General features: G+C 38.9%; 1 protein-coding gene across 5 annotated transcripts in view; it reads right to left on the bottom strand.

The window, feature by feature from the left end:
• lingo2 (leucine rich repeat and Ig domain containing 2) overlaps positions 1–13,175 on the bottom strand; it is a 189,258-nt gene that overhangs the window by 35,350 nt on the left and 140,733 nt on the right. Inside the window, exon 5 of one of the 5 annotated variants that reach the window (XR_011086168.1) lies at positions 9,661–9,919. The exons of the other annotated variants lie outside the window; for them this stretch is intronic. The gene's annotated coding sequence lies outside the window, so the exon portion shown is untranslated. Of the gene's footprint in view, positions 1–9,660; positions 9,920–13,175 lie in introns of those variants that run through there. 5 annotated transcript variants of the gene reach the window in all.

Raw genomic sequence — 13,175 nt, 5'->3', positions numbered from 1 at the left:
TACAAGATTAAATCTAGCACATTGAAAGTAAAAAAAAAAAAGGAAAATGTGGTATTTTCAAGGTTTGCTAAATCATTTTCAATATAGTACAAAGTCTAGCATTTTCACCAAAATCAGTGTGATCATCTATTTTCAAGGCAAGTTAAATGAATTTGAGTAAAATACAAGCACACCTAGCATTATCTAGGAAGAATCTAGCATCTTGAGGAAGTGACACAATTTAGTTTTGGCCAACATTTCCATTCTCAGACCGCTTGGTGGAGGTTTTTTTTTTTTTATCTCAGGTTGCAAAATGCGACATCCTTCATCTCTGCCGCGGTGAATGCAGACTTCGAGTGTCGTACAAGGAGCTTAAAAGCATATAGTCGCCGCTCCTCGACAAAGGCTGAATGAAATTGTTTTTCCTACCCGCGTTTCAACCGCCAATCAGACTTTTGGATTCATATTTAATCAAAGGCTGATATTTCTGATGCCGGTCTGGGCGGCTGAAAGATGGATGTTGGCACAAACACAGATGAATGTAATCATTTGCCACTCTGTTCGATGGGAGCGCTTTTGTGTGCGTTTCTTGAAGGATACACTTGTCTGACCCGAGTGTAGACAATCACACACCCGAGTTGAGTACGTCCATTAAGGGTGTCAGTTCACAAAGGGCCTTGATTAATTGCACGCAGAAGCAAATTAAGGCCATTCTTGGTGCACCCAATTCCAACCCCCCCCCAATAATTAAGTAAGAATAGATTGCTGTGAGGGATGGTGACCATTCCTGGGAGCCAATAAAGGTCTCACATCGTGTAAGCAATGATGGCGGGAATGCATGTGCATGCACGTCTACGGCTCGTGAGCCACCGAGGAAGTCATGAGGATGCTGATGCTGCTTACATTGCCCTGTATGTCACCAGTTTGCACACCAGGAATGGAGCTAAGGGGCGCTATAGCCCCATCAGAAATTCGTGTAGTCCTGTTAAGCTCCTCCAGCATTGTATTTGATTATGTGAATTAGATTTATAAATTAAAATATGACACTTTCAAGGAAATAAATAGCATTTGAGACATGTAACATGCCAAATTTAGTATTTTGTTGTGAAACACAAGTGTAAAATCATTTTTCCAATCATTCATTCTAACATAACAGCATTTTTGTGGCGAAATGATTAAATGGTGTAACGTTAAAGCAAAAATATTGCATTTTGAGGGAGAAATGGTGTTTTATCATACATGTAAAACTTTGCTTTCCGAAGACAAAATAGCATTTCCAAGGCATATTTCAGCATATGAAAACAAATACAAGCAAAAGTATGAAGCATTTTCTGGTCAGCGCTGCATCTTCGTTTGGTCACGCCATGTCAGTCCCAGTCAGGGCTGTGTCTGCGGCGGCGTGTCAGCTTTGTGTTTTCCATTAATAATTCCAATTTTATGCTGATGAGTGCACCCACAGCTCAAATTGGATGGGTGGGGGTGTGCTATTTCCTGGGAAAAGTGCATCTCAAAAGCCATTTGATGAGTGAAGACATACTGAGATTTGTTGACAATGCTGTTTACACTGTGTGGCAAATAGCTTGATGCTTTTTCTTGGCGTGTGTGCGTTTACGACAAGGTGGAAAAAGACACGGCAAGCTGCGCCAGAGTCCCAATTCAATAACCCGGCTCGGGGTGTCATGCTCTTTTATAGCTCCTATATCTCAAATATATACACACCGCCATGATTAGCAACCTGTGATGAACTGGAGACGTGTTTTATTGTTTTGTCAAGTTTGTTTACAGTAGTGTTGCGTCACAATACTTTCTCTTTTTTTGCGTCATGTAAGACGACTCTGCTGTTCATAAAGAAGCTTTTGTCAGAGCGGTAAAGCTAAATGCAGCATTTTAAAGATAAAATAGAGATAGTTTGATCCATGCAGTGAGCCATACACGGGCATTACCGAGTACGGAGACACAGATCCTTCAATCCTCCCCGCTGCTTGTAGCCGCTATCATTATTCATCGCTCACACTGTAGATTTTGCAAGATATGATCAGCAGCCACACACTAAACACCTCGTTCGTGTGACATTTTAGCGCCTCATTCTTCACTCTGCCGTCCACCTGAGAGGACAAATGCGCTTTCGGAGTTTTATCGACGAGGCCGTCAACACTGAGTCACGCCTCCCACGTCTCCGTGTACCAAACTTCACGTCTTATTTATACGCAGAAGCGAGTGGAAGCTGGTCGTGAGCACCTTGATGGTTATGATGTTCTTTTTTGGCATGTTATACTTAAAATGACAGATTTGTCCTTGGAATGGCATAGGCTTGCTTCACCCAAAATGCATTTTTCATCAATTAAGTGTCAAAAAGATTATGTTAGTTGTTTGCATTTTACACTTTAAGTGCTCATTCTGGCCATGAACATGTTTGATTTTGCTTGTATTTCACAAATAAATTATAGATATAATATTGGAACTGCTACATTTAGCACAGCACAGTGGCATGGAACTAAACTCAACTCCTTTTACAAGTACTTTGAAAAATAATGAGTAATTATTGAAAAAAATAAGGAAGCCTCACTCTGTTTTTTTGCCACTCCTAGTTTAAGTTTGCTGTCAAACTAAATGTAAAAAAAAGACTACATGCTGTGGATTGTAAATATCAACATTACTTTGCCTTCATCATTTAGTAGCTCACTGGCAACATACTATGCAAAACAATATTAACAGGTTAGGTAATTAATAGCATTTTAAGCAACAGAAATGAAGCAACACATAAAACAGACTACATATACCGTAATTTACTCTCTGTGAAAAAAAAGCAAATTATACTGGATCTTACTGAGCATCATCTCCATGTATCTCCGGATGTCTAAATTATGTCTGACCGCCAAACCGCACACACCCAAAGACGCTGTAATGAATTAATCATGCCACACAAATTGTCTCATTCTTTACAGTCTACTGCAGGGGTCAGATTTATGGAAGTATTGCATATATGTGTGTGTATATATTGTGAGTGATTAGTAACATGATCGCTGCCTGATAATGAATATCATTACAAGTGTTGCTATAGAACACACGATTTCTCCTGTACAATGACAAAAATACATATTTATCCTTGATCAGTGATAGTTTTGCAAATATTTTACATGCAAAATGTTAGCTCTTTCCCTGAGCACGATACATTTGGCTACTGTTTAAAATGTTTTTCCTTACAATGCTTCATATCGCCATGTTAATTACATTTAACGACCTTGAATTTGAACACTATGTATGTATTTCACATGAATTCGCTTGCATTGAAAATGCTTTATTTTGCTTGCAATGTATTTCAACTCAAAATGCTATATATTGCCTTGATACTCCTACATTCCATTGTATTGCTCACCCAAAATACAATATTTTACCTATTTTAAACAATATGATTTTTACATGAGCAGCTCCAAGCCACTCGTCTAACAGCATGCATGTCCGGTCTCAAAGGGGGACCCCCGGCTCGAATTCTTGCCATCCCCCCACGGTCATCCCTCACAAAGAGATAAGCGGCAAGATGGCCATTTATTTGTGAACCTAATTAAATCCCTACACGCCTCAGCTCGCTCTGGGGAGGAGACCGTAAAGGTTGTGGACATTGAAGTAAGATTGAGATGAAGACTAAAAGCATGGTCAATGAGCCTTCTGATTGGCATCTGAGGAATTCTCAAAAAGTGACATTTTGCCTTCCAAATGCTGGATCTTGCTTGCATTCGATACACAAAAGACTATTTTCATAGAGAGGCACATTGTAAAAACTGGCACATCTATACTGCACATCATTCTGGGGAAAGTCTTGCGTATTTGGCAAGCCAGGCTGTGCCTTTCTTGGCATTCTGGTGAATCTAGGGTATTTTTTATAAAAAAAAAAATAATCAAATGCCTTTAGCGCCTTTCTACAAGTGTATGTGATCAAGTCATCCCAAAAATTCACGAAAAACCCATAGATACGCCGCACCGGACGACAAGCCGCAGGGTTCAAAACTTGAGCAAAAAGTAACGACTTATAGTCTGGAAATTACGGAAATTTATTTCGTATTACTTAATATAGTTTTAAAAGCAACCCTTGGTTCATAGTTGTGGAGAGGTGCTGGGCATGGGGTTGTCACACATGGACACGCCATCAGGAGTGGAAGGCGGTCTCCAAGTGCCGACTTCACATCAGTCAACTTTATGTCACCCGAAAATGGAAATATTCTTGCGGTTCCTTTTAAGTGAGATCTAGCAGTTTCTTTTAAATGCACACTGATGTATCTGTAATGCTTCCGCCATGTAGACTACATGCCTAACCTGCGCTGAATTTAAAAGGAAAGAGGGGAGCTGCTTCCATTGATCGGGAAAGTCAGCTGTGTTTACTTCCATAATAGCTCCAATGCATATTCCTACGTGTGTACATCTACAAAATACATAAAGAAGGAAAACTCCACCGTGAGCACAGCTTTGCGCTTGACTAAAAAATAGAGCCCAAAATGCTAGATTTTGTGTTAAGATGTTTTATTTTGCTACTAATTTACAATACAAAAATGCAAGTTTGCCTCCAAAATTCAAGATTTTTGGTTTTACATTTCACGCAAAAAAAAAATTACAATGCTACAATAGATTTGTGTTTTACACTCAAAAGTCTTTATTTTTCTTTAAAATTATATATTTTGTTAAAGTAGCACCAGCACTTAACACTATAAACCTCTTTCGCTTGAATGTACTAGATTTTGCTCACATTTTGCCTTTAAAATGCTACCTTATGTGTAAAATATTTGACTTTGCCTTGAAAATAAAAGATTATGTGGATAGTTTATATGTACTGTCTATACGTATGTCACTCACTCCAAAGTGTAGCGAGGATGATGCGAAAAGAAGTATTCACGAGGCCGCTGTTAACATTGAATCAAGATTGCAATTAAGACTAAAAGGACTCCAGCGAGCTTCCTGAATTGGTTGCCGAGCTACTAACCTCCTCCCGCCTCGTGTCGGAGAAGATCCGTCTCTCTTTCTCACAGCGGGGCAATTTCAGTGGTGTGTTATAGCTCCTCTATCTTCTCCCAGGCTACTCCTTATATCAACATTTCAGTTTCCTCCTATGTGCCGGCGTTCAGCACCTAAACTACTTGTGACTTTCGCTCTCTCAGACAAAAGCCCCAAAAGGAAGCCAAAGGATCAGCAAAGGCAAGATGGGATGTGAACCTCTCAAATGAGGTGTGCGCTGCAGGCAACTTGATCCCAAATTATTAAATATGAAATAAATGAGCACCTCACACTCACACGAAAGCATATATATATATATATATATATATATATATATATATATATATATATATATATATATATATATATATATATAATATTTTGCACCTCAAGTTGCAAAAAAGAGAGCTACTATATACGTGTACATATATATATACATGTACATATATATATATATATATATATATATATATACACACACACACACACACACACACACACACACACGCACACACTTATACGCACGCACAGAAATTTCTGGATGGTAAACTGCACCAGTTTAGGGGCAAATTATTTTTTGTTCATATATAAACCGCACCGGAATACAAGCCGCAGGTGCTTTAAATGTCCCCATTTCCGTTACCCTGTATTACCAAACCAAATCCTCTTAAAATATCATGAAAATCATAAAAAAATCCATAGGTAGAATGCACTGGACTATAAATTGCAGGGTTCAAAGCTTGTGCACAAAGTAGCATCTTATAGTTCAGAAATTACGGTATATCTACCTGTGTGTGTTCATTTGTTTATTCATTTATTCATCTTCCAAACCGCTTATCCTACGAGGGTTGTGGGCATACTAGAGCCGACAAAATTCAGGTATTTGAGTGTCACCAACTGATAGACAAATATAATCATTAAGACTTGAAAGTGCACAGTAGCAATTGAAATCTCAATAGTTTTTAATAGGCCATTTTAGGCCAATTTAAGGAATATTTAAAACATGTTTAAAATAATATGCTCCTACAAATTTGACCTATATGCTTACAACATATCCAGAGTGTCTAAAAAAAATAAAAATGGATGAGAATCTTTTCATGTAAATCTTTATGTAATTAGGACAAGATGTGCTAGTCTAAAAAAAGCACAAATTCCCACAAGACAAGAGCTTCTTCATGCATAAAGACACTAAATTCTGTCATACAATGATGCGCAACATCATGCATAATTAATTCCTACGTGACACATCAATGGAAAGAAAAAGATGTGCGTCCACAATGTCTAATTAGAAAATATAACAACAATGGTAAATAAGAACTATGACACTGCCAACTTGTGTTTGCTGTCATTTGTGTAAACAATACAATTACAATTACTCATGCAAAATTATATCATGTATGCCTTTCATGTCTGGTACTGTTTGTTCCCTATAAAATAACAACAAAAGCAACAGGAATCCCGCCAGACATCAATCATTGCATCATGTATTAGATGCACTTGGTATTATATGATCAAACGCTTTCATTTTGCCTTGAACATGCTAAATTTTTGTTTTTACACTCTAAATTTAGTAAAAGGTTGCTCTGATTTTACAATATGATTAGTCTATTTGACCTTGAAATATTGATACATTTTGCTTTATTTCACAATCCAAATACTATGTGTTACCTTAAAAATGAAAAATGTATGCTTTCCTTCTATATTACATTCAAAATGCTATTTTTTTTTTATATCAATCATTCTTTTTTTCACGGCGGTGTCAAGGAAGACTTTCTTGAGTCATTTTAGAAATAAAAACAAAAGAGAATCGGAATGGACAAATAATACTATGATCATTAAATCATTAATTTTAAAAAATCATCCCGGTGTAAACATCTGACCAGTGGAGTGGAGGAAATCGTATATCGACAAAATCTGTGCACTTCCTCCAACCTCAAAGGTGAACTCCCTTTGGACGCCCCTGGGAGACGTTACGTCACATTTGTGATGCATGAGGAGTCGCTTTCAAGTGGGGTGTGGGGGTTCATTCGGGACCACCTACCTACTGCCACAGAAGTATCCAGAGTGATGCACACCTCGCAAAGTGGGAAGTGACTTTTCCCTGAAGAACCCAATATAACGCTCACACTAAAGCCTCTGACAATGGAAAGGATTTGAGGTTGACTGTCAAGTATAAGTGAAGGCCCGAGTTGGGGTCTGGCCTGCGGGTCAGATCTCACCACAGACGGCAAAGAAAAATCGAGTAAAGCAAATAAGTCCTTCTGGGAGTTTCCTGGCTCAGGTAGAAGCTGTGGCTTCTGTGGAAAATCCACATGGGCACTTGTAAAATACAACATTCCCAAAGCCAAATCTAAAACGATTAGGGCCCTGCTCAGGCCCTCTTCACACCGAACGTCCGGTAACATCAGACAAGAAGGAATGGTTTGATTCATTTTCAAGTTCACTCCAGTATGGCAGCCATTTGTATAGACTGTACAAGTGTCATAAAATTACCCTCACACAATCATTCCTTGTGAGTTAGTCGTGATAACTGCCACTTTGAACAGCCAAAATAAATTGAACAGCTAATATCCAGTGCACACTCGCTTTGGCCCTTCAACAGTCACTTATCCTAAAATGTTCATCAGGACACTCAATAAGGCAAATAAACATGTCATACAATTACTATTACGTGACTGACATATTAGCCACCAATTTGCCCAACAGAAATCCACAATACAACCACGAGAAATGATTCCCACTCCAAAAACGTTCACATTACATTTGGTCTGGTATGTAGACCCTTTACACAATTCATTAGAAGTTTCGTTGTAAGGTTATCATTTGAACCTACGGCATTTTCAAAAGAAATTAACTGGACAACTAGTAGAAATAATTCCCCAAAAATCCACAGCATTCTCTATCAGGTGTTATACTATTACTGTTATGCAATTGTCTTTTGACATTTAATCATGTTTACCACATGAACATAACTAACCTGCAGTGCAAAAAAGTTACTGCCACACTTATGTATGTGTCATAGGGCAAATCCTTCCCTGTCACTTATTCATGATAACGAGTAATTTACCAAATATTGCCCATCTGTCCTTCGTCATTGATCTGAGCAAACTGTCTGTCACCTTCAGTCCGACATTATTCATGAAAGTAATCACTCATCCGTCCGTCTGGCTTTAGTATTTTGAAAGCATTCCTGTAACCAGTCAGTTTATCTGTCCCAAAATTAAATTAAAAGGAAAAAAAGTCATGGTCAAACAGATGAGAAATAATATTTGATTAAAATGGTGGAGTACATAAATAAACACAATAACCAGTAGAAATAATTCAAAGGCCCCAAACCCTACAGGACAGAACGGTCTGGCATACACACCTGTCACTCGATTATTGTAACATGTTCAACTGTCAGCGGATTCAAATTAACATCCATCATGCACAACGGAAATTAACAGTGAGAGAAAAAAAGTCCATCATATGCGTGGTCAGGCATGTGTACACCTCATAAAATTACTGTAAGTTACTCATGTCTTGCAAGTTATTCATGATAACTAAAAAAAAAAAAAAGTCCATCTTACGCGTGGTCAGGCATGTGGACACTTCATACAATTACTTTAAATCACTCATTCTTTGTTATGCTTAACTGCCACCTTGCATAATAGATATTACCAGAACAACTAGTAAAATTGTCCACAGTCCACCCCCCCCCAAAAAAATGCATATGATCATTCCTCCTGCAAGTTATTCATGACAGCAGCCACTTCACAAAAGAGAATTAAACATTTCCATTGATGCAAACATTTCAATGCACCTAGTTCACTTTTGTACTCTGTCCAAGTAAACAGTAGTCTATCACCATCACTGTGTTTTCCATGTGGCACAAGACTTTTATCAGTAAAATACAGCTCCAGTAGAGACAGCGGCATCAGTTTCAACCTGGGCTTATGTAACAATGCGAGCGCACCCCTTTACACGCACCTTTACACCTCCAACTAACCTTCGGGAACACGGAAGATCAAGCACGTTCCGAATGCTGAGCACCTCGCCGAGCCTGAAACTACAAGACAGCGTTCGTGGTAGGGTTAGCGAGTCAGTCTTGTTCGTGCAACTCTGTACTTGCACACTACATTAATTGGTTTGTGTGGGTGTGTACGTGTCCTGAGTCTAAAGGCAAAGTGCGTAAAAGAAGCGTCAGACATGGCGAAAATGGGGCCAGACAACTAAACCTAACTGACCATTGCCATGGCAACAGAAGACTGTCCACTGTTCATAAAGGTTCACATCACAGTCAGGCACGTCAGATTATACGTGTCATAAGATTAATGCCATTGCTCCAAACAACAATTATTCAGGACAAAAACGCCACTTTACACAAAATAAATGAACTCACTCACTACAAATAAATTACCAGAGGCATTTAAGTCTTCTGCACGTTTGTATGAGGGGAACATGAATATTTGACCTGTGTGTGTGAGTGTCTAAAGTCTCAAGGCAAAGCGCATAAAAACATGAGACATTTTTAAGCGATGTTTGAGACAAAAAAAAAAAAGAAAAGAAAAGAAAATCATGTTCGGACTTTTAAACCAATACAACGGTCGCCATGGCAACAGAGGACTTCAATGTTCTCTCTGCAGCAAGCAGGCGAACAAGCACCAAGGATGGAGTTCTTTCATTAAGGTTTAAGCGGGGTGCCGTTGATATTGACCGTGTGTGTGTGTGTGTGCGTGTGTGCGTGTGTGCGTGTGTGTGTGTGTGTGTGTGTGTGTGTGTGTGTGTGTGTGTGAGAGAGAGAGAGAAGATTTGTAAGTGCACGTGTGTTTGTGTGCGTCTGTGTGAATGCATGCTGTGCCACTAACCCATTCAAGGCTGCTTACAAGAGTGCACAAAGTGTTTATTTTCTACTTTTAAAGTAACAAGCCTTTCATGAGAATGATAAAAGTGGAATAATAGAGATAGCAACACTTACCTGTATCAAGGGAAGTGCAAAAGGGAAAAAGAGAAGCAAAACAAATTAATTAATTTTTCACACGCTGCAATGACTTCAATCAACCATGACGAACTGGTGTCTAATTGACAAAGTGAAAAACATATTTTCGTCTTAATTTAAAAATTCAGCCCCCGAAGCCTGCGTCACTTCTTAGCATAAAATTTGGTTGGTATGTTTATCATGAGGAGGCCTAAGAAAAAAAGTTTCAAGAGGCTATGCCTGAAAAGACACAGTAAGTCTCCTATTGTGGTTTAAACAGCTATAAGACGGGCAATTGGAATATTCAGTCTCAAATTGAGCCTCCAAATGTAGTTCCATTTAGCAACGTGAAATCTCCTAGGCATGACGATCATGAATAGACCCACCAAAAAGTCTCAAGGGATCATACTAGGAAAGACACAGGAAACCTTCCATTTACCATGATAGTACCCTTGTGGTCAAAGTGATTTGAAAAGTCGGTATCAAAAGCAAGTTTGAACAAGTTTGTTAGTATGTCTATTATGAGAAAAAAAACACAACACAGTCTCACGAGTACATGGTCGAAAAGACTCAGGATGTCAGCTATTTTGGTTTGAAGTCTCCATTTGATCCATTTCTGTCATAGTACAATCATTTCCAAAAATAAGTCAAGAGATAGTAAATTTCCCATTGTGGTTTAAACAACTATTAAGGGGGCATTACTTATATTCATAGCAAATATAGCCATCAAAGCCATTTTCACTAAGCAACATGAAATCTATGTCTATCACGAGGAGGCAAACAATAATATCTCAACAGACAATGTTCGAAAAGAAAAGAGGAGTCTTCCATTTGCCGTTAAATTGGCATTCTGGTCATCCGTATTAATTTAAAAGATCTCACTCCCAAAAAATGTTCTCGGAGACCATGCTTGAAAACACACTATTCTTCACGTATCTTCCACCAATCCATTTCGCATAACATGCTGCTTGTACTTGAGTGTTGGGAGTATGAGGGCGGCAACACTTGGGCATCATGCACACGAGAAGAGCATCAAGTGAATTTCAGGAACACAGATTGTCTTCAGTCTTTAAAGACGGCTCAGAGAATATCTACGGCGCACGTCTGCATTCCCCACCCTTCCACCCTCGGCTGTGCTCTCACACTTGACAAGTTTTTTTCCTTCTCCATCGGCTTTATCGGCTTGTGCTTGAGCGTGTTGGTGTGAGGAAGGGCCCCTAGTGGAAAATTCCATTAGCTCGCTTGGAGATGCCAACGGGAGATTCACACTCGACAGACGAAAAATCTGTCTGAATCTAGTAGAGCTGCGGCCGAAACGTGTAGACTGATTTCCACCCCGGAGCATCTGGGAGAAGATTTCATTCAAAAGCAACAGAGTGCTCGCTCGGACGCACAACAAGAGCAAATGATCAACTGGAAATTTTGAAGGGTAAAATACTAAATTAATGTACTCCAGGGTTTTCCAACCTTTATTAAGCCAAGGCATATAGCTACTTTGCATTCAAAAAGCACAGCACCAAACAAAACGATCTAAAAAGGTATTGTAGCTCGACAGTATACTGGAACAATCATAATCCCGTCTCACAGTACTCATATTTACAGATGCTCCTCTGGAATTGGACAAAAGAAAAATTATGTGATCCTAATGTCAGTCCTATCTACTACCTTGGTGCACGAAAGCTAATCTAACAAGACAGCTACTATGTGCTCTTGCCCATTTTACTATTATTATTATTTTTTTGAATACTTGTAATAGTAAATAGAGACATTTAAATGCGGTCCTCAAAGCAGAGAATGTCATTAAACAACATCACCCTGCTTAACGAGTCAGCAGAGGAAACTAATCGCTAACCCCCTGTTCTTTCTTTACGACTTACCGGTTCTTCCTCCCGACATCTGCCATCGAGGGGCTGGGCAATAATGGCTCCTTAACCAACTAATGCCGCACGAGCGCTGCTAATTAGCAATAACACAGAAGTCACGGGAGTCACCGTGGAGAAAAGGGGCTGGGGAACTGCATATTAACGTGTTCATTAACATGCCTTTCACCTCGTTCTGCTGTCTGATTAGCACTTCCTCTTTATCGTATTGGTAAGCAACTACACTCCCCTCGAAAAGCATTGGAATAGGAAGGTCAGATCATTTCTTTTCTGTAGACAAAAACACTTCAAAAATTGAAATGCTTTGCGCAAAGCCATGCAGTGTGTTCCGACAGACCAAGGGCATTTTCTGTTACAAGCATGTGGTGCATCTGACAATTTGATGACTGAAAGTGCACTTAACCTTAAATCAGCTGAAACAAACACGACGCTCCGATTGACTAAGAATCAAGTACTCCCACATGTCACAAAGATGCATTTCTACTAGTGCATCTCTGAAAATACTAGAAGAAAACTCTTCTCGTGCAGAGTTAGATTACGCTCTTTCTAGACTTGCGCTGACCAAACGAATAGGCTCTAACTCTAGGAACTGACTTATCAACCGATTCACAACCTTCCACCCTGCTACAAATGAACTCTTATTATTTTAGGTAATTATTTCCTTGAAGAGGTTTATGGCGCCATGTTTGGTAATCTGTGACTCAAAAAGTTGTGTAGTTATATCTAGGCATTAGAAGATCAAACTGTGCATAATGTTATAGTGACAAACTTTTCTAAATGTCAGACAGTACATGTTTGGACTAGAAATCAATTGCACTTAACTTTTATGTGCAATACATTTTAATTGAATTATTATAGGTACACCTTTTACGAATTTTCCGATACTTAAGTGCAGTATTAATTTTGAAATTTTGCATAATGTTGTCGGGGCTTTCAGTAGGAATGACTATACTTTTGGATTAATATGCTAACATATTTTAATGTTGGTTAATTTGGTGGTACTTGTAGAGTTAAGTATTTGTTGGGTGGTAGCTTACTAAGTTTGAGAACTAAAAACCGAACTGTTCCAATACTTTTGAAGGGTTGGGTATACTGGCCATGATCTGGCCGAGTAGCATGTTGCACTTTATGGCTTTGCTGTTAATCACATTAGGGGGAAACAATTAGAGGTAGAGGCCATTATTTATTTATTGAGCACATATAGTTAAGGGTTTTGGCCATAACCTGAAGCTATATTGGTGCAATTACAAAGAACGGCAGTGAGGATTAGGTGATACGTGTGAACACTTTTGCTAATTCTGCTTCTTTGTTCTTGTTATATTTAACAAGCTGTGCGGGCACGCACTTATAAAGAGTGCAAATTATGCACGCACAAT

Source organism: Syngnathus scovelli, chromosome 1, assembly GCF_024217435.2.
Source record: "Syngnathus scovelli strain Florida chromosome 1, RoL_Ssco_1.2, whole genome shotgun sequence".
Classification (NCBI taxonomy): Eukaryota; Metazoa; Chordata; class Actinopteri; order Syngnathiformes; family Syngnathidae; genus Syngnathus; species Syngnathus scovelli.
This window is presented reverse-complemented; position numbering and strand designations above follow the sequence as displayed.